At 47.0% G+C, this 24,965-nt stretch overlaps 1 long non-coding RNA gene across 1 annotated transcript in view; it reads left to right on the plus strand.

The window, feature by feature from the left end:
* Nucleotides 1–475: 475 nt before the first annotated feature.
* The window catches only part of LOC135197014 (uncharacterized), a 93,083-nt gene continuing 68,593 nt past the window's right edge, over nt 476–24,965 (plus strand). Inside the window, exon 1 of the long non-coding RNA XR_010310531.1 lies at nt 476–885. This is a non-coding gene — a long non-coding RNA (uncharacterized LOC135197014). The remainder of the gene's footprint in view (nt 886–24,965) is intronic.

The raw sequence follows: 24,965 nt of genomic DNA on the forward strand, positions 1-24,965 counted from the left end.
ATTAGTTTACAAAAAATACAGGAAATTGTCAATAAAAATTAGTTTAAAAAAATTTTAAAAATTTATTTTATTTGTGTAAAGAAAGTTTTTATATACGTTAATTCTTGAATAAAAAAGTACAGACCTTTTTAAAAATACAAATTATACAATCAGGTGACACGACAGAGTAGACGACGAATTTTCTGTGGAAAACAAACGGGCCCAAAATAAAAATACAGACATGGTCCATGGTGATGAATTGTAAAGGTGTAAATCGTCAAAGGAAAATGAAAACTTGTTGCATACTCTAGTTCTTCCCTCTAAATCTGTTCCCGTCAGGTAGCTCTAGCCAAGGTGGTTATAAGCTTCTCCAACCTACCTTGGCTCTAGAATGCTCCAGCTAGCTCGACTAGTCCATACCTATATAGCTTTATTTCGAAGTTATGAGAAAGCAATATTTCATGGCTTCTAGTTACTTATTACTTTTGCCTTTTTTTCATCGATACGTTAATTCACTTCTCTCTAGTCATGTTATTTGCTCTTTAAAAGTTGAATGCTTGTTTCTGAATGTGACGTCACAAAACAAAGAAACCCTCTGTTATTGACGTTGACAGTTGACATGACGACCATTATTGTAGGAAGGTACAGCGTTGTGTTTCGTACATATCCAGAAATCGGACTTAAGAGAAGCATATCTAATACAATTTTCAAGAAGTACGATAAATCGGGATTTGCCGAGTGTAAGATCGTCAAACAAGTTTTCATTACCATAACAGCAAAATTATGATTTCAAATGATTTAAGACCATAATCTTTCCACTGAACGCTCTCGCAAAAACACCTGGAGACTATTCAAGTCCTACCTACTATGATATAGGCTAGGTAGGCTACTACCTACAGCTGTAAGGTTAGTTGAGATATTTACTGCAGTGAGGAGACATATTAATCTTGCACCTTCTTTGTTACCTAGAATTTGATCATTCTTTTTATCTTAATGGGGTAGTAGGTAGGCTGGTAGCCGACTTCCTTTTTAATGTCTAGCTAGCTATAGGACGCTGAGATGAACAGTACCACTCCCGATACCCTTTATCCCTTATCCCTTAACCCTCAATGGACGGATTTATTCATGAGTATAGGTAGTAACAAAACTTTTGGGTTTTCACAAAAAAATCTAGCAGGGTTTTACCTATCAGTTGCTTGATGTTAGTGGCTCTAGTACCTATAGCCTACAGGCTTACCCCTTAGGGACAGTAATCTGTCTGTCACGAAGGAAGGACAAATAAGGCGAAACTGAGTTTTATAAGGTGTTATGAAAATTAATATTTAGTATAGGTAGGCTATCCCATAACTCGCAACAAACTAAAATGCCACTGTTCCTTACGGATCACTTATTAACTTTAAGGTTGGCCATGTGGCCCATAAGAGATAGGTACACAGTTTAACCCTAGCTAGGTACTAGCCTAATACTTGAGACAAAGGAAGCACAGTAAATTTACCAATTACCTGATGGTCAATGGGGGTTAGGGTATTTCACATCATTACTAGCTAGGTATATTAGACACCAGAACTTTTAGGGGCTGCCGTGATCCTTGTGACCACAAACTTGTAATCTCCAAGATTAGAATAAAGTTAAAGGCCAATCAAGAAAAAAGGAGAGGTATAAAGTTTGACGTAGATAAGTTGAGAAATGAAAGAGTTAAACAACAGTATGAGGTGAAGGTAGGAGGCAAATTTGCAGCATTAACTGGATGGAAAATATGGATATGGCTTCAGAGGAATCCAGGGCAATATTAAGTTTAGATACTAAGGACGTAGCAACAGGTGTTAGGTTATAAGCAAAAGTTTTAAGTGAAGAGCGACAAAGGTTGAGAGTTCAAATGGACGATGAACAGGACCTAGAGAAGAAACAACAACTAAAAAGATGAAGAAATAGAAAGCTGAGAGAACTATAGCTAAGTGATAGGATGAAGCATGATCAAAACATGTTTTGGAAAGAAAGAGCTAGCGAAGTTGAAGTAGCTATGGAAACTGGCGAGAGCAGGGCTATGTTTGCAGCTGTGAGATTCTTAAGGAACGCAAGCCAGAAAAAGTTTGTATGGAGTGATGGCATGTTGGATGAAGATGGGAACTTGGTCACAGACGAAATGGAGAAAAGGAATCTGTTTGCAAGGTATTTTGAAAGACTCCTAAATGGTGAGAATACCGGTAGGGATGAGTGCATTGCAGATTTAAACGAGGCACTGGAGGTAAAAGAAGATATTAGAGCAGAAGAGGTGAAGATGCCTTAAAATCTTTAAAAAATTTATGAAAAAACTGCTGGTGATGTGGGTGGGGGATAACGCAGAGATGCTAAAAGCAAGAAGACAAAGGATGATAGAGGAACCCCTAAGAGTTGTTTGTTCGATACGTAATACAAACCATCGGTCCTTTAACAATAGGAAGTAGCTAGCGCAGCTGGACGGTCGTAAGCTTCGAACAAGGGGAGAACGGTAGTTAACTGCTTGTCCGACAGTCTCGCGCGGCAACAAATCACTTTTGCTTTCGGCCGCGGGTGTGAAGGACGTGTTCGTCATCGCTCTCTGCCCGCTTCATCGTCGTATGCTTTGTTTATATTGTGTTTCTATTAATGGTTGTTTAACTTGAAAATGAAACTGTAAGTACACTGTTTTCATTTTCATTACTTAATTATGAACCAACATGGAGCTATCGCCGTAGATGCGGCGATTGGTATTTCTACAGAAGCAATCCGCGGTGGTTTAGACTATGGCAATTGACTGATTCCTATGTTATTTGAGTTACTGTACAAGATTTAAAAGTAATATCCTTTCGGGCCGGCTGTAACTAAGCAGTAATTGACCTTTGAAAGTTACATAATAGCCGCACCAAACTCAAAGGTATATTAAAGTTTAGTTCCAACCAAACGAAAAAAATATTCCCTTACAAACCCTTGTAAAGCAACTAAAATAACAGAGAAAATGTCAATTGCCATAGTCTAAGTCACCGAAGAACGGTCCTACAGGAAGGTACCAAGTATTCGTTACGGTGAAGGAGATGTAAACACAGCCGCCATGTTTAAATTCCCCAACCACCACGGAGCCATATGTTCACTAAGGGGGGAGGATGGGCGGGGGGTAACGCACAGGGGGAGGCGGGGTAAGGTGGAAGGTACGAGTTGTCTTAGCAGCACCCCACTGAATAGTAACATACCTTGGCGCAACTTTCGGCGAAAGCCTAACACTCACTTTCCTAAAACATAATAATTAAGAATAATGTTTGGACCTTACCTTAAAGGGGTGGAGGGTACAAAGCAGCAGCTGCTTTTAAGAATGCGTGGAGGCGGGTCTTGGGTTCCTCAAAATGCAGCTTGAAATAAGCAACAGCCAAGTACCCGACGAAGTTATACATTCATGATTCTCCTCCCGTATCTTGGAGTTGACTGAATGGGGGCAAAAGACCTGCTTTCTCAGGAGGGCCGTGTCCTGGCAAAACCGATTAGTCGATCATAATTACCTGAGTAAAAGGCAGAAAAATCTTTGTAACTCATGTAACAATTGTAACATGAAGTTGGCAAAGAGTTCCTGGTGAGGGGCTGGGGGCGAGCGTGAAGTAGATGCAGCAGTGGATGTCATGGCGGCAGATTCAACAGTGTGGAGTTCTACGTTAGGAGGTGGCAGGAGGCCAGACCGTAGAAAACAGGGTAGGAGAGGTGGGTGGAGTAGTAAAAATGCTTTGATGCTATTGGTTGAGGCAGGGTGGGGCTGAGGTAAATGAACAAGCACTTAACAAGATAAGTTGGCAATGTTAAGGGTAATAAAAGTAAATGGGTAGTTAAGGAACTAAATGTAAATGTGGGATGGGTTCAAAAATATGAAATAATACAAATACATATATAACGGGCCCAGGAGGGGGTGGGATTTAATTCCTGGGTGGTAAATGTGTAATAGGGCCTATAGTTGTTTTAATAAATACAAAAGACCAAATTAAACAATAGGTTGCATATAACAAAACTAATTAAACTTGTAGGGGATGTTGCCTGACCAGGGGTGGGGTTGGGCCTGCTGTAACCCCCCTTAAAGAACCAAACCAACCTAACATAACCTAACCTAGCAGGGGATGTAACCTTACCTAGTAGGGAACTTAACCTAGTAGGCAATGTTGCCTGACCAGGGGCTTTGCCCCAGTACCCCCCTTAAAGGCCTAACTTAACCTAGTAGGATGTAACCTAACCTAGTAGGGCTATTGCTGACCAGGGGGCTTCGCCCCCCGTTACCCCCCCCATTTTAAACGGTTAAAGGCCTAAACCTAACCTAACTAGTAGGGAAATACTAGGCCTAACGTAACCTAGTAAGGAATGTAACCTAACCAACCTAACCTAACCATAACCTAGTAGTGGGAATTATTGCCTGACCAGGGGGCTTTGCCCCCCGTACCCCCCCACCTTAAAGGCCTAACCTAGAACCTAGTAAGGAATGTAAACCTAACCTAAACCTAGTCAGTGGGAATATTGTCCTGACCAGGGGGGCTTTCGCCCCCCCCAGCCCCCCTTTTACCCCCCCTTAAAGGCCTAACCTAACCTAGGTAAGGCAATGTAAACCTAGAACCTAACCTAACCTAGTAAGGAATGGTCAACCTAACCTAACCTAAACCTAGTAGGGAATAAAATTTGCCTGACCAGGGGGCTTCGCCCCCCCAGTACCCCCACCCCTTAAAGGCCTAAACCCTAACCTAGTAAGGAATGTTAACCTAACCTAACCTAACCTAGTAGGGAACATTGCCCTGACCAGGGGGGCTTCGGCCCCTTGCCCCCCGTAACCCCCCCTAAAGGCCTAAACCTAACCTAGTAGGAACATTGCCTGACTCCAGGGGGGCTTGCGGCCACCCCCCCGTTTTTTATCCCACCCTATATTGAAAGGCCTAAACCTAACCTAGTAAGGAACGTAACCGAAACCTAAACCATAGTAGGGAAATACTAGGCCTAACGTAACCTAGTAAGGAATGTAACCTAACCAACCTAAACCTAGTAGGGAATATTGCCTGAACCAGGTGGTGGGCTTCCGCCCCCCCGTTACCCCCCCTTAAAGGCCTAACCTAACCTAGTAACGGAAATGTAACCTAACCAACCTATCCTAACCTAACCTAGTAGGGAATATTGCCTGACCAGGGGGCTTGCAACCCCCCGTTACCCCCCCTTAAAGGCCTAACCTAACCTAGCCTAGGGAATGAATTTACCCTAACCACCTAACCTACCTAACCTAGTAGGGAATATTGCCTGGCCACGTCTCAACCCCCCGTACCCCCCCCCATTAAAGGCCTACCTAACCTAGTAAGGAATGTAACCTAACAACCTAACCTAACCTCCAAACCTACCCTAGTTTAGGGAACATTGCATGACCAGGGTGGGGGGATTCGCCCCCTTCCCCCCCCGTACCCCCCCTTAAAGGCCTAACCTAACCTAGTAAGGAACGGTAACCTAACCTAACCTAGTAGGGAAATACTAGGCCTAACGTACCATAGTAAGGAATGTAAACCTAACCAAACCCTAACCTAACCTAACCTAGTAGGGAATATTGCCTGACCAGTGGGTTTTTGCCCCCCCGTACCCCCCCTTAAAGGCCTAACGTAACCTAGTAAGGAATGTAACCTAACCAACCTAACCTAACCTAACCTACTAGTAGGGAATATTGCCTGACCCATGGGGGGCTTCACCCCCTGTACCCCCCTTAAAGGCCTAAACCTAACCTAGTAAGGAGTAACCTAACCAAACCTAACCTAGTAGGTAACCCAAGTAGGAATGTAACCCCCCCCCCCCACCCCCCCCCCCCCCCCGGTATCCACCCTTGAAGAACTAACCAACCTAGCCTAACCGGGTAACCCCCTTCAAGGAAGTAAAACTAGTAGGTAAACCAACATATAACAAACTAAACCTAAGGGTATGTTGCCTAACCGGGGGATGGGATTTGGCCCCCAGTAGGTAAAATGACATATAAACCAAACTTTGATGGGTGTGGAAGTGTTTGTAAAAATGTAAAAAGTAACCATACATAACTGCGTAATAGTAAGGAAACTGGAAGGGAGGTGTAAATTGTAATGTCTGTAAAAGTGTATAATGGAATATATTGAAATGTAGGTTTTATAAGAATAATGGCAAACTATATATTTAAAAATTAGTATAGAATGTAGGTTTTATAATAATAATGGCAAACTTTAATATAGGTATTGGTATCGGTGAGAAATGCATTGTAAATGGTGTAACGTAAAGAGCCAGTCGTGAATACTGGAAGGGGAGGGATTGACTTGTGTATAAATGATATAGGGAGTGTGTATGTATATCAACGCAATGTGCAATTTCACGTAACAGGTAGGTAGGTAGGTAGGTATCGAAACGTCCTAAAACTGAGTTCTATATCAACACGTAGGCATTTTTAGGTGTCTGTCCTCAATTATAACATAATATTTCAAGTTATATATGGTGAAATGATTAGGTGGGGATATTTCAAAACAGTTATTATACAAATACTATGGAAAAATGAAAAGGAATAAACACTAGAATTCACATAACATGTTTAATAAACAAAATAGGTAAATGCTTTTATGTAACTCAACGTATGGTTACCAGCCAGGGTTTCAGATGACACCACTACCAACCAGCCAAAGTCTACCATGAAACCAGCCAAAATCCCGCCAAATGGTAATCCAAACCAACCCAAATACGGCAAATATATGTGCGTTATATCTATCTTTATAAATGCATATTTTTTATCATATATATGCTTGTATAGCGGCATCATAGTTTTAGTTAGATAATATAAACTAATATAAGAATGCAGGAAAAAAACGAGAATGAATTGAAATTTTGAAATGAGGCTCGTTCCCTGAGAATCCGGCAGCCTGTTTTGTGGTCATCTGGTGTGTGTGTGATATTTATTTTAAATTCCATCTACATATTTTGCTTAAATGTTTACCAAGTTTTTACTGAAAACCTATTCAAATTCCCCAGATTTTCCTGAAAACCTTCAAAATTCCCAATCTGGGGAGAGATTCCTCAAACGTGGGATTCAGTGTTTAGCTCAAATAAAAGAAAGTGTTTGAAAACCAGCCAAAATACCACTAACCAGCCAAAGTGAATTTTTACCCACCAAAATTAGGAAAAAAATCCAAATTTGGCGAGAAACTGCCAAATCTGGGAACCCTGTTACCACCCAATCCTTCACTCAGTCCGTAGCAATGTAGGGGTCATACTGTAACGTGTTTGGCTAAATACATATATCCCTCCCGTAAACCCCATTTCTTTCCTCACTAAGAAGTCCGAGTTTAGGCCAAAAGCTCCCTTACAGTTAGCGCATGCGCAGTAGCATTAGCGCATGCGTAGTAGGATTCATTGTTGTGGTAGTAGACAAATATGGATGTGGAACGGCTCCACTATAGCTAGTTTTGTTATTTCTTATTTCCGCCTGTATTTCGTGTTTTTAAAAGTGATAAATGTGGGAAATACCACAATCAACACGGCAAAATCTCCCCCCAAGTGGTTTCTCCACACCCAAACCCCGGTTCCCACTGGGGGTCCCCCTTACCGTAGGATAGAGTTTGTTTTGTTTTGTCCCCACCCAAAACCCCGGTTCCCAATGGGAATCCCCTTTACCGTAGGATAGAGTTCAAAGTAAATTAGAGTCGTCCGAATAAATATTACTTCAAATTCTTGCTCAGGAGGTAAAACTGCATAGCAAAACTGCAACTGCCATACTCTGGGCCGCGCGGATAGGTACACTAGATCTACCGGCGATTTCCTCTCTTTTCATGAATTGAACCCTTGAATTATGTCTCGGTGCCGAGGGCGGGCGCGCGCTCGCGCCGAGTCATGTATTTTGGGCGAAAGTGTGTAATTGACAAATGTAAGTACTCTTTTCATTATATTTTTGCCCTGTGCGTTCGTTAACCGAGAGTGTGATTGCGCTCGGCACGAGCCTTTTTATTTTGTATAATAGAATGCAATGAAAGTGGATTCGCAATTGCAATATTCTTTCATTTTCATTTATTTATTTGCATGAATTTAATTTGGATCAATTTTCGTTCTTACCCGGGAATTGATCCTTACGTTTTTATGTGAAAGTGAATTGTGCAGTAATTCTGTTTCATTTTCATATATATTTTATGATAGCATCATATTATTTGGTTTTTTTTATCAAGTTTCCGTTCTTACCCGGGAATTGATCTTTTCCCCTTTAAGTTCTATGAAGTGAATCGCAAGGGCAGTATTCTGTTTCATTTTCATATTACTTTTCACTGCTGTGGCGGGGGTAGGGGAAGCCGATTCTTCGTCTTCCTTCCTGCCCCCGCTCAGCTTCTTCGTGGTATTTTATATTTGGGGTCTTCCTTGCGTTCGGGTGGGGCATGTCTTCCCCCCGTGCGTGAGGGAACCCCTCTTACTAATCTATCTATGTTACCGCAGTGCTACATCCGTGGAGGAAACGACCTTGGACAGGTATGGACCACCGCGGCGGCAGGGCGTGCCTAGCATCCACGGGCTGCTGCAGCGTCTAGCGAGGTCTGGGGCGGTCTCCACTAATACCACGGCCGCTTATGCTGCTCCCCCCCTCCTGGTCTACACTCCCCATGCTGTGTCGGTGACGCCGTCTGCCGCTACTAGGGCCGCCGCCGTACCGAGGGGGTGTTGCCGCCGCCGCCTGTTTTCTTCGTGTTGCCTGCCCCAGACTTCCGCTGTTCCAGCAGCTCGCCCTGGACCGTCCGCCAGTACCCAGGTTCCGCTGGCTGCCGATGATTCTACGAGGCGATCGCTGGGCCTGCCGTACCTGCCGCTGATGTGATTCCCGCTGTTGGCTTGGCTGTCCCTTCTGGGTCTACCGCTGCCGCTGTTCCTGCCGCTCCTGAGCTGGTTGCTGTTCCTGTTGCTCCTGGTTTCTGAGCCTGTCCATGCTGGTCCTGCCCACGGTGTGTCTTCCCCAGTCCCAGGTCCTTCCGGACAGGTGCATTGTTCCGACACGGCATACAAACCTTCGGTCCTTTTACAATAGGAAGGTACTAGCGGCAGCTAGATAGGTCGTAAGCTTTCGAACAAGGGGTTCGGTTAGTTAACTGCTTGTCCGACAGGCGCGCGCGCGCGACTAGGAGGTAAACAAATCACTTTTGCTTTCGGCCTCACAGCGAGTAGACGTGTGTGTTCGACGCTCTCTGCCCGCTCCTCGTCGTTTGCTTTCCTTGAGTATATGGTTGTATTTGTGTATGAAAGAATCATTGTAAGTACAATCATTCCTCTTTATTCATTGATTTGTGATTTATTGGTTAATCATGGAATCTCCTCGCCTCGCTACCCCACGGAGACTATGCCCGGGTACCGAAGGGCGTAAATGCGGAAAGTTCCGCTCATTCCCGGAGATTGACCCACATATTTTGTGCGCTCGGTGTCGGGGGCGCGAATGCACCCGAGCCGAGCCCTGTGAAGTGTGTAATAATTGGTCGGAGGCGCAGTGGACTTTGTATGAGGGAGGAAGAAGCAAGGCCTGCAAAGGAGTCGTCGGAAAGCTCTCCCGCGACTCCTTTGGTTACGGACACTTCGTCTTCTTTCCTGCCGCCCGCTCAGCTTCCACGTTTGGCGCCTTCCCCTTCGGGGGGGGTTTCTAGGTCCTTCTCCTCACCTGACTTGTCGAGTGTGGAGGAGGGCGCTAGATACCCTGACGTCGAGTTGTACTCTGGGTCCTCTATCCGTTCGTCTTCGCGCGAGCGGGTAGAGGATCCTGCTAATCAACCCGACTTTTGCTTCCTCAGGTGCGGTTGCCGCGAAGGACGACCTCGGACAGGTGTGGGCATCGTTGGGGCTGCAGGGCGTGCCGAGTGTCCAGGGGCTGCTCTACCATCTCGCTGGCTCCGTGGCGGTCACCCATGCTACGGTTACGACCACCACCACGACCCTTACAACACCTGGCTACGCTTCACCTCCTCACCTGGTGTACACCCAGCACGCGGTCTCTGTAACACCTACTACATCGGTGCAGGGGCCAGTCGCCGTACCACGGGGGAGTGTGATGCCGCCACCTGGGTTTGCCGTGCTGCCGCGACCGGACTTCGTGTGCCCGAAGAGCTCGCCCCTGGACCTCCCACCAGTACCAGGGATGTCTGTGCCGCTGGTCCGTCCATCTGGACCGCCTGCACAGCCTGCCGTACCTGCCGTACCTGTCCAGCCGCCGTTCACGGACGTGACGTTGATGACCACTGCTGCCGTTCCCGTACCTGCCCCTGCCGTCTCTACTGCTGTTCCTGTGATGCCTGCACCTGCTGACGTTGTTCCTGTTCCTGGCGCCGCTGCTCCCGATGCTGATCTGTTCGGACAGGTGCGTCCGGGCCCTGTTGCTTCGGCAACAGCAGCCCCGGCTCCGCTCTGGATGACAGATCTGACGTCGGTCCTGAGGAGGTTGACGAAGAAGAAGAAGAAGAGGAGGAAGGTGTCGTCGTCGTCTTCATCGTCTTCTTCGTCGTCGTCGTCGTCTGCCGCCATCTTCCCCTTCTTCTTCTAACGGCTCCCCCCGCCACCGAAGAAGAAGAAGGTCGCCTCCCCCCCCCCCCCCCCCCCCTAAGAAGTCTCCTTCGGGAACTTCTAAGGGCCCGTCTCGCTCTGGTGAGACGGGGGGGTTCTTCCGCTGGTCACCCTGCTCCTCGGGGGGGGGCAGGACCCGTCTCTTCTTCCGCAAGGAAGAAGACTACGGGGACCAGAGGAGTGCCGGCTAACACCGGCACTTCCTCACCTACTGTCAGTGGTTCAGCCACGGCAGCAGGGTCCGTCTCGGCTGCCTCGTTCGCGAGAGGTACCGAGTGTACGGTCGCCTAACAGCGACCGTGCAGCCAGGAACCAGACCTCTGAGCCCGCTCAGCGGTCAGGTTCACGGCACGGAGCGGAAGACTGGTGACAGCCGCTCACGCGACTCTCACCAGAACCAGCTCTCGCTCTCGCGGCGAGCAGCTGGCTTACCCGTGGGCGGACGTGAGGCGGTCCATGACCGGCCACGGGCTGAGGCTGGGAAGGGAAAGGTCCCCCTGTTTCGTCGGCACCAGCCACGGCTGGTACCAGCGAACTGACGCGCCGTGAGGATACGCACCGGTCCCCCCCTCACCGTGACAGTGGAGCTCGCCGGTCGCCTGACCGTCACTCTCACAGAGAGCGATCGGGTACGGCGACCCAGCACCAAGCTCCTCTGACACACGAGACCGGGGCCGCTGTTCTCGGTCCAGCCGTTCTCCACAGCGAGAAACGGCTCGACTAGGTCTGCAGCTCGATCGCCACCTCCCCGCGGGTTGACGATCGCCTGCAGTCTTCCAAGCCCACTGGTTCTGCCAGCGAGCGAGGAGGGAGCGTCAGGTCTGCCTCTCCCATACCTTCAACCTCCTCGGGTTACACACCGGAGGGGCGAGGTATTGAGGAGTGATCGTGAGGGGTGCGCCCCTCAGGATCCCACCAGGTCGTCGTACGTACCAGGCACGGTTCTCGGACCAGCCAGGTCGTACGCACAAGTGGTTGGAGGAGACCGAGAGGGGTCTGTCGCTGTTCCTCCCCTCGAGGGAGGAGGGTCTCGGGAGATGCTCCTGTTTGAGGGACTGGATGGTCCGACTCCGCAGGATGCAGTCACTCCTGAGATCCAGAGGAACTTTGCCGAGGTTATTGCGCTGATTCGTCAGCACAACGACCTCGCGGAAGGATCGCCGCTCCCACCACCATCCGAGCCCACGTCCCGGCTCGAGTCCGTTCTGGGGCCCGAAGGAGGGAACCCAGACCGCGGCGGTGGGTTTTTGCCGCGTTCCGAGCTTGCAGACTCAGTGCTGGACCAGGTTGAATCGCTTGTCTCCGGACAAGACGGTTCGCTCAAGTCTGGCAGGTCGAGCAAGCTGCTTCCACCTCCTCTGCTGCGACAGCGGCGTTTTTACGTGCCATCTGAAGACCCGATGCCGCCCAAACAGGTGAACCCGGAGTTAGCCAGGCTGACTCCGGGTGTGTCTCTGCAGCATCTCCTTCCGAGAACCTATGGTTCTCGCAGCAAGAGGCACTCGGCCTGGAATCTACCGCCATGGCAGCTTTCCAGGCCGTCTCCTGGCTAGATCTGTGGTCCCTCACAGTATCTAAGGTCGCAGCCAACTCCGGGGGAATTTCTTCCGAAGATGATCGGCCTTTAGGAGACTTTGCCAGTCTGGAGGAAGAGCCATCTCCTTCCTTGCCCACCAGACTGGTGAACCTGTGGGCCAACCTGGTTTCTCCGACGAAGGGACGCTGTCCTGACTCGGGTTTCCAGGGCGGCCGGGCGTGAAGCGGCGTTGGGACTTCGCAACGGACCTTTACGGAGTTCCACGTCTCTCTTCCCAGGAGAGATGGTGGACACTGCGGTGGACAGACGGCGCACTGACGACAGTGACCGTCTGGTTCACCAGGCAGTCTCGAAGGCTTCTGGGCAGCCTCGGACTGCGGCCAAGTCTAAGAGCTCGGCTAGCGCTTTCCTCGGTGGCTAAGACGGTAGCTGCGTCGAAGCCCCGGGGAAAGACTCTGTCTTCTTCGATTTCTACCAAGGGGGGCCGTAACCAGCCTCCTCCCAGCCCTCCCTCTCCTCCCGTGGAGGCTCTGGGAAGAAGTCGAAGAAAGGGAAAGGGGGAAACGCTAGGACGGCGTTCCCCCTCACCTGCTGCCGGAAGTGGGGGGGTGCCTGGCCAGCCATGCAACTTGGCAGCGCTACGGCGCCGAGACCTGGATGTAGATGTCCTTCGGGAGGGATATCTATTACCCTTCGAATCTCGGCCACCCCTCACCTCCAACCCGGTCCAACAGCAGTCGTACGTTCCAGGGTCATCGAAGGACGTAGCATTGAGACGGAGATCAAGACCATGCTGAGCAAGAGAGCTGTAGAAATCGTCACGGATCAGTCACCGAAAGGCTTTTACAGTCGACTCTTCCTGGTGGAAAAGTCTACGGGAGGCTGGCGCCCGGTGATAGATCTCTCTCCTCTGAACCGGTTTGTTCGCCAGACCCGGTTCACGATGGAGACGGCACGCTCAGTTGCTCGACTCCATCAGGGAGAACGATTTTCATGCTTTCGGTGGACTTGAAGGATGCGTATTTCCAAATACCCATTCATCAGTTCCTCCAGAACCTACCATCCGCTTCATCCTCGACGGGACGGTGTACCAGTTCAGGGCACTTTGCTTCGGTCTCTCAACCGCCCCCACAGGTGTTCACTTGCGAGTGTTCACTCTGGTGTCAGCTTGGGCCCATTCGCACGGGATACGTTCTGATGAGGTATCTCGACGATTGGTTAGTCCTGGCGAGCTCCCGCTCGCAGTTGCTACAGGACAGGGATTGACTGCTCGAGTTCTGTCGCGATCTGGGGATCGTTGTGAACTTCGAAAAGTCCGATCTCGAACCCAAGCAGAGGATGAAGTACCTGGGTATGCTGATCGACACGGTAGCAGGGCGAGTCTTCCCCGCAGACTCGCGGATCAGCAGATTTCAGGGAGGCAGCCACCAGTTCCTGTCTCGGCAGGAACAGGTAGCTCAGCGATGGCAAGTCGTGATCGGACACCTGTCGTCACTCGAGAAGTTAGTCCCTCACGGGCGTCTTCACCTGCGGTCTCTTCAGTGGAGACTAAAGGAGAGTTTGGTCACAGGCGACGGATCCCCCAAGCTTTCCAGTGTCACTGACACCGGAGTGAGGCAGGACCTAGCCTGGTGGCTGGACGACAGGAACCTCTTAAGAGATGCCTCTGCGCACTCCCCCCCCGGACATGCAGCTGTTCTCAGACGCATCGACCGAGGGATGGGGCGCCACACCTGGAGGAGTTGCTGACTTCAGAGTGTGGGACGAGAACGACAAGCACCTTCACATCAATGTACTGGAACTCAAGGCAGCGTTCCTCGCCCCCCCCCCTCTCCAAGAGTTCCAGGACCGCTTGATGGGACACTCAGTGGTGTTGATGTGCGCAACAACCACGGTAGTGGCCTACGTCAACAAACAGGGGGGCCTAGTGTCCCTCCCGTTGTACCAGTTTGACTCGGCAGGTGCACGAGTGGGCCGAGGCACACTCAATAGAGCTGTCGGCACGCTACATTCCAGGGAAGAGGAATGTAGTAGCAGACACGCTCAGCCGTCGGGATCAGGTGATAGGGACCGAATGGTCTCTACACCAGGACGTGGCGGAAAGGCTCTTCGACCTGTGGGGGCGACCAGTCGTGGATCTGTTCGCCACCCGGCACAACAGGAAGCTCCAGGTGTTCTTCTCGGCCGTGCCGGACCCATGGGCAGCTGCAGAGGACGCTCTTCAACACCCGTGGGACAACCTCTTCGTCTATGCCTTTCCCCCGTTCAGCCTGATTCGCAAGGTGATCAGTCGAGCACTGGTCACCCCGAATCTCAGGATGATCCTGGTGGCTCCCAAATGGCCACAGGCCATTTGGTATCCGGACCTGCTGGCTCTTCTCGCAGGAGAACCGAGAGAGATTCCCCCTTGGCACAACCTTCTCACCCAGCCACACGTCGAGCGGTACCACCGAGCAGTCCAGTCCCCTACGTCTTCACGGCTGGCTGTTATCCACCATCTCTTGCGAACGAGAGGCTTTTCTCGTAGCGCAGCAACAGAGATGGCTGGGGAAACGTCCGTCAGTCCTCTGCAGTGTGTACCAGGGAAGTGGGCCGTCTTCTGTGGTTGGTGTCGTAGACGGGGTCTATCTCCTCTCAAGCCACTCTTCAGCAGGTAGCGGATTTCCCTCGTTTTTCTTCGCCGAGAGAACCGCCTCTCAGTCCCACAGTCAAAGGATACAGAGCCGCCTTGGCGCTCGTCCTGAAACTGAGGGGATTGGACAGGCTCGAACTCGTTCGAGATCTCCTTGCTTATGAGGAGCTTCGAAAGGTCTTGCCCACCCATGGGAACTCAGGCCCCCTGCTGGGATGTGACTCTCGTCCTTAGGAGTTTGACTCGAACGCCGTTCGAGCCACTCCGAGAGTCGTCAGACAGGGATCTGACCCTCAAGACCCTCTTCTTGCTGGCCCTGGCATCGGCGAAGAGAGTAGGGGAACTTCATGGTCTTTCCTATGATGTACGACACTCCAGGGATGGGGATCTGTGACGCTCGATTTCGTCCCGAACTTCGTTGCGAAGACTCAGAAACCGTCGATCCCTGACGACAGGTTCGAGTCATTCACGATTCCCTCCCTGCTGGACTTCACCGATAATGATGCGGATGAGATGCTGCTTTGTCCTGTGAGGCGCTACGGCGCTATCTGAAGAAAACTCGAGCACCTCAGGCCTGAGTGTCGACGCCTCTTCGTTAGCACCGGGTAACCAAGAAAGAATATCCAAGAACACTCTTTCATTCTGGCTGCGTGAGGTCATCAGGAGGGCGTATGAGGCTGATGGTAGTGACGACATCCGTACGTCCCGTCCGAGAGCTCACGAAGTCAGAAGTATTGGCCCCTCGTTGGCGTTTCGTAAGACTTCTCTGTGGCGCAGGTCCTGAAGGCAGGTGTCTGGTCTAACCAGACTACCTTTACGTCCTTCTACCTTCGGATATTGCCCACAGTTCCTTGGATACCTTTTCCTTGGGACCCGTGGTGGCTGCTCAACAAGTTGTGTAGCTAACCCAGACCCTCGCAGGCTGAAACAGCATCGAGTCCTGGTGTGACTGTGTGGATGGATGTGTGAATGAGTGAGTGACTGGCTCCCTCTTCCCGTCTTTTCTACTCCTCTACCTGTGGCAGAGGGCCACGGTCGTCACTACGCTGGATGAGGACGAGATGCAGGTGAGCTATATGACAGAGCCCCATCCTATCCTTTCACTAGGGATAGGAGCAGAATATCCACCACTTCCTCCTCACAAGGGGGGGGAAGTGGATGCCTACAAGAGTCCAAAGTCCCAACCCATGACTTTATATTTGCTCCTGTACAGGAACAAGTTCTTACATTGCTGGTACGAAGAGATACGCTTGCCTCTCTCTTAGTACTCGGTCCAGAGGTCTGACCATTGATCCTCCGCGGTGCGGTGCACACCCCGATCAATCGGACAGAGGCTTGGATCCCTCCCTCGCTCTTACGACCAGGGAGGCTTCCAAGGTTGGGCGAACACCAGTCTGTTCACAAAAGACTCAGATTCCACCCACCAAGAAGTGAGTCTTCCTATTGTAAAAGGACCGAAGGTTTGTATGCCGTGTCGGAACAAATGACAATTTGTCTAAAATTGGCATTTTTTCCTAACTACAAACCTGAGGTCCTTTTACACATAGCCCCACCTCATGCCACCCCTCACTCTGCAGTTTTTGCTTGGGCCAAAGCAAAAGTGATTTGTTTACCTCCCAGTCGCGCGCGCGCGCCTGTCGGACAAGCAGTTAACTACCAAAACCCCTTGTTCGAAAGCTTACGACCTATCCAGCTGCCGCTAGTACCTTCCTATTGTAAAAGGACCTCAGGTTTGTATAGTTAGGAAAAATGCAATTTTAGACAAATTGTCATGTCGGGCCGTGTTGCTTCGGCAATAGCCCCGGCTCCGGCCTGGATGGAGGACCTGACGACTGTCCTGCGTGAGCTGACGAGGAAGAGGAGAAGAGGAAGCTGTCATCTTCGTCTTCATCGTCTGCTGGCTGCAATTCCTCTTCCCCTTCGACTTCTAAGGCCCATAAGCTGAAGAACCCGAAGAAGGCTGGCCTTCCCCCCCTAAAGGGAACGTCTCCTTCGGGAACTTCTAAGGGCCCGGTCCTTGGGGGGACGGGGGGTCCTTCTGCTGGTCCTCCTGCTCCTTCGGGAGCGGGGCCCGTCTCCCCCTTCCGTAAGGAAGAGATAGACGGGGACCAGAGGAGTATCGGTTAGCTCTGGATACTTCCTCGCCTGGTGCTAGTGGCGATGCAACCGCTACGCCAGGTTCCGGCTCGGTCTCTCGTTGCGAGAGATCCCGAGTGTACGTTCTCCCCTCGGGAGACTGTGCAGCCAAGTTTCGGCGCCAGAATTCGCTCGGCGCCAAGACGCGGCACGGAGCAGAAGGCTGGTGAGAGACGCTCGGGTGACTCTTGCCAGGCCAGCGGCGCCGCTCTTGCAGCGACCAGCTGGTAACCCGGGTTTTTCCCCCCTAAGAAGACTCCTTCGGGATCTTCTAGGGCCCGTCTCGCTTAGGCGAGTCGGGAGCTCTTCTGCTGGTCCTCCTGTTCCTTCGGGAACGGGGCCCGTCTCTTCTCTGCAAAGAAGAAGACGACGGGGACCAGAGTGTACCAGCCTCGGCTGGTACGTCCTCACCTGGTGTTAGCGGTCCTGCCACTAAATCAGGTTCCGTCTCGGCCGCTTCTCGTTCGCGAGAAGTACCGAGTGGACGCTCTTCCACGGGAGACCGTCCAAGCCAAAGTTTTGACGCCCGAGCTCGCTCGCCGTCAAGACCGCGGCGCGGAGCAGAGACTGGCGAGAGTCGTGCACACGACTCTCGCCAGGCCAGTGGACGCTCATCGCAGCGACCAACTGGCTGCTCGGGTTGACGTGACGGTCGCTGACCAGCCACGGGTTGAGGCGAGGAAGGGTCCCCGCGGCCGGTCGGTAACCAGCCACCCGGCTGGTACCAGCAAGCGGTCGACGCGCCGAGAGACGCTGGCCGGTCTCAGCCGCGACAGAGAGCCTAGCAGGTCACCTGACCGCCGCTCCCATAGGGACCGGGCGGAGACGGTAACCAGCAACAGCTCCGCCTGACGCTAGAGATCAGCGTCAACGTTCCTCAGCCGAGCCTCTCGCCCCAGGCGAGCGGCAAGGCTAGCCTGCTGCTCGATCGCCACCTCGGGTTGACGATCAGCAGCAGCCCTCCAAGCACGCTGGTCCTGCCAGCGAGCTAGGGGGGAGCGTCAGGTCTGCCTCTCCTGTACCTTCAACCTCTCTCGGGCTACACCGGAGGAGCGAGGTACCTACGACTGATCGCGAGAGGTGCGCCGCTCGCGATCCCGCTATGACGCCGTATGGACCAGGCACGGGTCTAGGACCGACCAGGACATACGCGCAAGTAGCTGGAGGCGACCGTCAGGGGCCTGCCGCTGTTCCTCCTTCTAAAGGAGGAGTATCTCGGGATCTGTTCTTGTTGGAGGGACTGGACGGTCCTACTCCGCAAGACGCGGTTACTCCCGAGATACAGAGGAAGTTGCAGAAGTCATTAAGCTGATTCGTCAGCATAAAGACCTTGCGGAAGGATTGCCGCTCCCACCAGCAGAGCCCACGTCTCTGCTCGAGTCCCTCCCAAGACTGGTCTCGTTGTTGTCGGGAGAGGGCTTAGGGGCCAGATGCGGGTGTCTGATGCTGGAGGGTGTTCCTCTTAGGAGGGAGTCTCTCCTAGCCTTGGACACCTGCATTTGGCTCAACTAAGTACCAGTCCCTTTCCTTCTGTTTACCTCATCTCTTTGCTTCTTCCCTCTATACCACTTGTTCCTAACTTTCTATGATCTTACTGTCCAACATCTCTTACTAATTATTCTATAGTGCAAATGTTTGGTTTTCCTCATGTTGCACCTTTTGATCTTTTACTCAACTCCTTTCACCTTTTTCATGCCTTCCTGTCCTACCTCTGCATCTCTCCTTTTCACTGTCTTGATCATTGATGAGGAGGTGCTGGTGCTTGAATTGGTGCTCACTTTCGAAGCCAATTGTGAGAGCTGTGGTGGTCTTGTCAGCCACCCGATAATGTTTGGATCTGAGAGTTATCAACTTGCTAGCCTACTAGCATGCTGATAATTCAATGACGGAACTATTCCTTAGAGTCGGTCGGGCCATGGATTCCGGGGATGGATTGGTTCAGGGAATAGAACTCTCGCATTCTGTCCGGTTTTGCCCACTAACATGATGAGGATGGGGATGATTACATTCTTTTGTTTTGTTCTCAGTCCCATCAAGCGGTTTAGCTTACACTTGAAGCCATTTTCATCATGTTGGTGCCATCCCTTTCGGGTAGGGTAGGGAGTGGACATTTGGGAGTCAGTTCTCACTGGGTGTCATGTAGAGGAGTGAGACCTCATGAAGAGTTCTTGGCCTCTTTCAGAGATTTTTCAGGCAGCTATTTTTGTTTGTTTGTTTTTTTGTTTTTGAGATGAATAACGAATTAAGTACCCGTATCCCCGGGCCAAATGACTCTTCCCCGACACTGTTGCAGAATGAAGGCGCGATTTTGAATGTGGCCCTAAATACTGTTTCCAGTATTCAAACACTGGAAGCCTTCCTTCCTTCTTCCCCGGGACGCCAGGGGGATAAAAGTACTGGTGGTAAAATGTTAATTTAAGAGTACTGTACTGCTCTGACATATCAACAGATATAAATATGAACAGCTTTTCCAGTTGTTAAAACAATTTGGAATCATTGAAAGAATAAGGATGAAACTTATGAATGACAAGAAAAATTTTGAAGCATACGTCATTTACAATAATCATACTCAAGCCCAAAGTGCCCTTTCTCATATAAATAATAACAGAAATTACCAGCCTTTTCCTGCCAGGGGAAACTTTATAGCATCAAAAACTATGAAAATTCTGAACGAGACTTTGTCCCTAAATTTACGGAACTGTATGAAGAGGATTTGGTTATTTGGTTCCTAGAACTATTCCAGAACCAGTATGGTATGTAGCCTCATACAGAGAAGGCTGTAATAATTACTTTAATTGGTTATGAATGCCTGGAAAGAAAAGGTAGACCCATCCCAAAAGGAAACCTAAAAAGATTCGGCCGAAATCTACTAATTAAGGCAGTTGACGAATCTCAGTCAGTAATGCTAGGAGCCTTTAAGTCATCTCCTAATGACGTTATTCATAAAATTTCCTCCCATAAATCTTTAATCATTCAAAAGGATTATTTATTGCAAAGATTTGTATGAATTTTCTGAAGAGGATATTTTGAAAAGATGCCCACCAACGGTAATTAATGTAAAAATTCAAAGGAGTAAACAAAGCTATGTTACTCACATTTTCAACATCATATTTACCAGATTATATTCAAATAAAGCACTTAAACATCAGAATTAAAAAGTATAATCCTTGCCCTACTCAGTGCTTTAACTGTTTTAATTATGGCCACATAAAATGAACAATGCACAAAATAAAACTAGATGCTTCAACTGTTCTGAATTACATGAACCTGACCATCAATGTTTGGAAGACACCTTTTGCTTTCACTGCACAGGTCCTCACTCTCCTAACTCAAGACAATGCCCTATATACAAACAAGAACAAGCTATCATCATCACAGCAAATGATGACACATTAGCTTTGGTACAGCCAGGAGAAAGTTTATTTGGAGGTTACCCAAATACAAAGGCTATCTTACAGTAATGCTGCCTCCAGATCTTTTTGCTGCAAACAAGACCAGCATGAATGATTTAGCTAACTCCTCCCTTAGTATGAAAACTAATAAGAACATGACCTTATCAGATTCTGATAAGAAGACTTTGACCCCAGAGACTAGAGATCCTTTACAAACAAAAAGTCATTCGGTTAAAAAGCCTCCAACTCAGTTGGACAACCAGTCCATCATTAGCAACAACAAACCCTTTTGAGGTGTTAAATGATGAAACGGATCAGACAATAGATGTTGAAATGGAGGAAGTGAAAAGATCAAAAGATTTTAAATCAGGTGGTAATACATCCAATAATGTTGAAGTGGAATCTGAATTACTTATTGATTTTAATGCAGAAGGCCGTATAGAAAACGAGATAGTGAAATCCCTCTCAAGTCCCAAAAACAGTACTTGAAATCAAAACCAAATCCCTCACAAGAATTAAATGAAATAGTCACAAAAGCAGAAATACATAATGAAGAATCTTTGGTATCACAATCAACTGATAATAATCAGTACTATATTGAATCTGTAAATGAGGTATCCCCTTCTCCCATACTTGGTGAAACAGGAAAATATTAGTTTCCACACCTACCAAATCAACCCATGAATCATCATGTGGATGCCATGACTGTGTCTTCAATCAGATAAACGAAATACCACAAATATCTGTGAAAAACATTAGTAATTTAATTGACAACATTATCAAAAATAGAAAAAGGGTCAGTATGGTGAAATGTGGAAAATCACACAGAAGACTGCATGTGTGTTGACCACCTCCTCAAGAAACAGACATCTGGCTCTCTTAGTTTAGAAAAGTTTTTAGAAAGAATAAAACAAAAACAACAAAAGAGCCATAACCCAGGTGGAACCAAACAAAAATCCACCATTTCAAAAATCAATAGAAATAATGTTTCTGTCTGACGAAAATCCAACCCCATCACCAGAACATTCAATTCCTACATTATCCAGTGGAACATAAATGGTCTCAAAACAAGATTAAGATTAGGTGAAATACAAAGACTATTAAAAGAATATCGACCATGGCAATATGCTTACAGCACACTAATGATACTGTACCATCTATTGGTAATTATCATCTTGCCTCTCATTCTGTGCCCTCTACTGATACATTAGGGACAGCAATATAACGTAAATGATAATATTACTTATGATAATATTAATATAACCCCTGAACTCCAGATAACGGGTATTAAACTCTATCTTAGAAATAACACCTTTAATTTATATAATATATACAATCAACCCTCCTGTGGTTATGATTTAAAAAGACTACAACAAATTCTCCCAAATATGCAGGAGAACTTTTTATTAGTGGGAGATTTCAATGCCCATAATCCTTTATGGACTCTTTTTGCATTAATGCTGATATAAATGGTGAAAAGGTGGAACAATTAACTATTAATCATAACCTTTGATTGTTGAATGTAAGTGAAATATTAGCACCTATTATTCAAAAACTTATGGGTCATACTCATCCATAGACTTAACCATATGTTCCTCAAGTATTATTGACAGATTCGAGTGGAATGTCCTGGATGATCTTTATACTAGTGATCATTTTCCTATCTTGATAACTTGTTTGGGACATACACCTGCTTCTTCAGTCCCTCGATATAATACAGAAAAAGCGAACTGGGACATGTATAAATATCATACAAGTCAAATACCATCACTCAATCCTTTACAGGATCATGATGAGACAACTGAAATTATAACTAACCTTATAAACCACTGCTGCTGATCATTCTATACCAAAGATTACTTCTAAGCCTCTAAAACATAGTGTCCCTTGGTGGTCTGAAGTATTAAATGATTTAATAAATGAAAAACATATTATTGGAAGGAAATTAGAAACACTAAACAGACGATTCAAGGCATTAAGCTCCAGACCTTTGCATTTTGAAAATACAGCAAACAAACTTATCGATATAGCCATAGAAATCAATATTCTAAAACCATATTATAATAAAATTTCAGCAAAATTTAGAAGAGAAGCTATTAAAGGAAGATTATGTCCTGGCAAAAGTATGTCTCAAGCTTATCAGACACAACATCGATAAGCAAGTATGGGAGAAATTTAGAAAAATTAATGGATCCTATAATAGATACCCAGACATGCCTTTTGCACAATGGGATCACCAGTACATGATCCTAAATCAATTTCAAATATTTTAGGTCGCAGTATAGAAGCAATAAGTAGTATTGATAACATGGATGCCCATTTTCGATCCATCAAAACTAGAGAGAATCAGTTTATCTGAATTTTGAATGTGTAGAAGACATTTATTATAATAAGAAATTTGCTGAAGAAGAATTTGAATATGCTTTAAGTAATTGTAACTCCTCTGCTCCTGGTAAAGACAGTATAAACTTTGATATGATCAAACATTTGGCTCCTATGGCTAAGACTTATCTTTTACAATTTTATAACCACCTTTGGAGCAGACATCTTTTTTCCAAAAACATGGAAACATGCCATAGTAATACCTATCCTAGGCAGTAAACCAGGTAAAGATCCTAGCAATCCCAACCAATTATAGACCAATTTCACTGACCAGTTTTGCTTGTGTAAACTTTTTGTTTTATGAAAAAAATGGTAAATTTTTAGGCTCACGCCTGGTGTTTGCGTCGTAACAAAGTCCTATCACCAACGCAGTTTGGATCACAAAAAGAGAGATCAACTCTAGATTCTCTTTCCCATTTAGAAAACCATATAAGAAGAGGTTTTGAAAGAAAACAAATTACAGTAGCAGTGTTCTTCGATATTCAAAAAGCATATGACACTACATGGAGACATTCAATACTTAAATGTTTACATCAGCATGGATTTAGAGGCCACCTCCCTTTATTTATTGAAAATTTTATAAATATAGAACATTCCAAACCCGAATAGATAATATTTATTCATGATATATATCGCTAGAAAGTGGGGTACCACAAGGTAGTGTCCTTAAGTGGTACTCTCTTTGCTTTAGCTATAAATGACATAGTGACTCAGTTACCACAAGGAGTCCAAAATAATCTTTATGTGGATGACTTTACAATATATTATTCATCAAGTAACCTTCGTCATATCCAGCGAATACTTAATTCAGCAATACAGAAAATATATTCATGGACTGCATCAGTTGGATTTAAACTGTCTGTTGAGAAAACACAAGCAATAATGTTCTTTAAGAATAGTAAATGGAAACAAAATCAGGACATTACTCTCAATATGGGTAACAATCAGATTTATTTTCAAGACACCGTCAAGTTTCTGGGACAAGTTTTTGATACTCATCTTAACTGGAAGGCACATATTTTTCATGTTAAATCAAAATGTAACAGTGCTCTGAATTTGATGATGAAACTATCCCACACCACCTGGGGTGCAAAGCGGTCAACTTTGTTGATGATGTATAAAGCACTGGTTTTATCTAGAATTGATTATGGGAGTCCAGTTTATGGATCAGCATCACAATATGCATTAAGAATTTTAGACCCAATACATACTCGCAGCCTAAGGATATGCAGTGGAGCATTTAAATCCTCTCCAAACTTGTCAGTACTATGTGAAAGTGGAGAACCTCCTCTCTCTCTACATTGTGATCTAGTGACAATGCGCAGTGCCTTAAATATTCTTTCTACTAATTCTCCAACCAAAAAGCTGTTTGATATGCGTGATATATTTATTAATAATCATGTACCACCTTTTCCAGTTAGAGCTAATAGGCTCTTAGAAGCAACAAACATCAGAATACTTCTTCCAAATCATTGTAACTTTCCACCACCTTGGATTATGGAAAAGATAAAAGTATGTACCCACCTAACATTTTTACTAAAAAGCAGCAATTTGACTTCTTATCAGTATAAACAATACGCTTTAGAACACATTCACCAAAAGGGTCCTCATTTTCCTATATATACTGATGGTTCCAAATCATCCATAGGAGTGGGATGTGCACTGTCTCCCCCAACTTCACAGACAGTTCTCTTTACCCAATGAAGCATCAGTGTTTACAGCTGATTAGTAGGAATTTTATGGCAATTAACATTATAAAAACTATTGAAAATAACCTCTCTATGAAATTCGTAATTTTTTCCGACTCTAAAAGTGCCATAGAAGCCCTCAAAGGCTATTCACATAAAAATAATTTGGTGTTACAAATAAAACACATTATTAATAGATGTTATTATCAGGGATTAGATATTGAAATATGCTGGGTCCCTGCCCATGTTGGAATTGTTGGCAATGAAAAAGCAGATATTGCTGCTAAAAATCTGCAGTCCCTGTCCAGTTTATTTTTTAATATTAAACTACCAGTAAGTGATTTTATTACAGCTATAAAACATTTTATTAATGCCCAATGGCAGTCTAAGTGGAGCAGTGTATCGAATGAAAATAAATTAAAACAAATCAAGCCTTGTGTATCCCTTTGGAATTCATCCATCCAAAGGGACAAACGTGTAGAAGTAATCTTAACAAGACTAAGAATTGGTCACACTAGACTGACCCATGGATTTTTAATGTGCACCCCACATGAAGAAGCACCTGTATGTAATTTTTGCAGTGCTCCTTTGAGCATCAAGCACATTTTTAGCGAATGTCGAGGCTACATGAGAGAGAGGACTTTATGTTTTAGTAATAAGACAATGATTGATAT

This window comes from Macrobrachium nipponense, chromosome 18, assembly GCF_015104395.2.
Source record: "Macrobrachium nipponense isolate FS-2020 chromosome 18, ASM1510439v2, whole genome shotgun sequence".
In the NCBI taxonomy this organism is placed as follows: Eukaryota; Metazoa; Arthropoda; class Malacostraca; order Decapoda; family Palaemonidae; genus Macrobrachium; species Macrobrachium nipponense.